This window comes from Egretta garzetta, unplaced genomic scaffold (genome assembly GCF_000687185.1).
Source record: "Egretta garzetta isolate BGI_Z169 unplaced genomic scaffold, ASM68718v1 scaffold352, whole genome shotgun sequence".
NCBI lineage: Eukaryota > Metazoa > Chordata > Aves > Pelecaniformes > Ardeidae > Egretta > Egretta garzetta.
The window spans coordinates 178555-181637 of record NW_009258768.1 but is presented as its reverse complement, the minus strand read 5'-3'; positions in this window follow the sequence as shown (position 1 = coordinate 181637).

Genomic DNA, 3083 nt, shown 5'->3' with positions numbered 1-3083 from the left:
ATTCAAGGCCAGGTTGGACGGGGCTCTGAGCAACCTGATCTAGTTAGCAGTGTCCCTGCTCCTGCAGGGGGGTTGGACTAGATGACCTCTACGGGTCCCTTCCAACCCAAAACATTCTATGATTCTATGATTCTATTTCCAGCCATCAGTGGGACAGGGAACCAGGCCCTCCTGCCTCGCCGCTGAGGGATCCCACAGGGGGATCCGGCCCGGGCGGGGGCTTGCCTCCCTCCCAGGTGAGCCCAGGGCCAGGGCCAAACTCCTCCTGAGGGTGCTGCCAGGCCAGGCTGGGGCTGGAGGTGGTTATAGAACCATAGAATTGTTTAGGTTGGAAAAGACCTTTAAGATCATTGAGTCCATCTGTTACCCTAACCCTGCCATCCCACCACTAAACCGTGGCCCTAAGCACCTCATCTACCCATCTTCTAAATACCTCCTGGGATGGGGACTTGACCACTTCCCTGGGCAGCCCGTTCCAGTGCTTGACAGCCCTTTCCGTGAAGAAATTTTTTCTAATGTCTAACCTAAACCTGCCCTGGTGCAACTTCAGACCATTTCCCCTTGTCCTATCACCCATTTCCAGGGAGAAGAGACCAACCCTCACCTCACTACAGCTTCCTTTCAAGCAGTTGTAAGGAGCAAGAAGGTCTCCCCTCAGCCTCCTTTTCTCCAGGCTAAACACCCCCAGTTCCCTCAGCCACTCCTCATAAGACTTGTGCTCCAGACCCCTCACCAGCTTTGTTTGCTCTTCTCTGGACATGTTCCAGCACCTCAATGTCTTCCCTGTGGTGAGGGGCCCAAAACTGAACACACTATTCGAGGTGTGGCCTCACCAGTGAGGAGTACAGGGGCATGATCACTTCCCTACTCCTGCTGGCCACACTATTTAGAAGCCAGGATGCCATTGGCCTTCTTGGCCACCTGGGCACACTGCTGGCTCATATTCAGCCGGCTGTCAACCAGTACCTCCAGGTCCTTTTCTGCCAGGCAGCCCTCCAGCCACTCTTCCCTGAGCCTGTAGCATTGCATGGGGTTGTTGTGATAAGTTACAGGACCCGGCACTTGGCCTTGTTCAGCCTCATACAATTGGACTTGGCGGAGGAACCTCGGTTCCTATGTTCCCAGCTGGCTGGTCTGCTGCTGTGATCCCATGGCCGTCTTCCCTGCAGGGGCTGGTTTTGCTGCACTGGTTAGTGGCTCTCCCACAGCTCCCACCAAGGCCTCTGCCCCATCTTCAGTCCAATCCGCCAAGATTTAGGGAATACAAGCAGCTTCTGACCACAAGAGTGACAAACATGGTTTTCTCTAGCTTCCCTGTGGGACAAAGCATCCCAAATTTCACACGCTGCATTTTGAAAAGGCTCTTGTGCATTGCCTGAGGTGATGATTGTAAGTCCTGCAGCACTTAAGAGCGCCAGGTTTTTAAAAATAAATCTGGCGATTACACAGGCTAAGCCTGGATCTGCTCAAATCACTGAGGTTATGAGGCCATCTAGTGATCTGCTGGCTTAGCACAATTAAAGCATGCTCTCCAGGGTGTGAAAGCTGCTTATAAAGCAGGACCTTCTCTTCATATGTGGGGGATCCCCAGCGTCCTGAGAGAAGGTGGCCCCTCTATGCTGGGCTGCAGAGAGGCCAGGACAGAGGCAATGCACTGGGAGGAGGCCAGGACCCATCCAGAAGCTGGTGTCCACCCACCACATGAAGGAGCCTGAAGTCCACAAACACATTGAGCTATAGGGATGCTTGCATGTCTTGTACTCTTGTAAAGCAGGACTTGCTCTCAGTCTTCTTAGAAATGATCCCCAAAATTTATATAAAAGTGTGGACCATCATGGTTTAGGCTCAGGAAGGACATTATTTCTTGGAGCCCTTTAGGAAACCATGAAGTTTCAAGGGTCTTGAGTCTTTCAGCAGCTCTTGCTGGTCCTCTCCAAGGAGGGAGACATTGAAAACACCCATAATACCCAAAACTGTGCAGAAAACATGCAATTCAGGACAGAGGTCTCTGTGCTCTCTAGATACTCACCACCATGCTAGAAATAAAGAGCTCAGCAATGTAACAGGAGCATCATTATCAGCACCGGCTCAGGATGCCATGTACGACGTGGTAACAGCTTTAAGCATGCTGACAGGTGATGATGCACCTCTACCTTGCACATTTTATTATATGCCTGAGAAGGTTCTCAAAGAAATCTGACAGGAAAGCTTTTTCACTTGGATCTTCAGCCTCTTTGATTGGGTATTTTAACACGTAACTTCCCAGGTGGAGTTTTTCTGAACTCGTGATGTATATTACTTGGTAGCTATGTGAACAGCAGTGAAGTCACTGCTGTCTAATACACACCAACATCATGCTGGGGCAGTTAAAAAAAATCTTCCCTGCCTGCCCCCAGCTTAGGGATTGCCTATGTGAAAAAAGAGGGGTTAAGTCCTTGCTTCCCAGTAACATTGGCTGAGATGTTAAAACCAGAAATCTGCTCTGTCTTATTTAACTACAAATATTTAGTTATTATTGTATAGACTCCTAGCATGACATAAGAAACCTCCGATACCAATGATAGCTGCCATTCCTCTTGTGGAAGTCTGGGTAAACCACTTAAACTTTGAGGACACGCTTTGTGCAGATGACTTCTGCGAAGTATCAAAGCCTGTCCCCTGTGAGAAAAAAATGCTTCATTTCCAAAGGCTTTTTGCTTTAGATGGCGACTTTCTGTTGCTCAGATGTATGGTATACTGTGCAGCCAACTACCATAACTGTGCTGGGATTTCCTCTGAGGACAAGGACGTCTTTGATCACAACATAACATCGATTTGGTGTATATGGAGGAGTGCAACACGTGCAAAATGCAGTTATAGAGCAGCACACAAGGGACTCCTGAGCGTCCAAGGGAATTAGGGGATTACTGGCTGATGATACAACTCCCCAAGCCTCTGAGGAAATCTTGCTTGAGCCAATTAACAACAAAGAAATGGAACTGTGCAAGGACAGAGAAGGGGAAGGCCGAGAGGAGCTACCTTCACATTAGCAACCCCACGAGTCACGAATCTTCATAGATAGAAAGGTTAAACTCCAAGGCAGG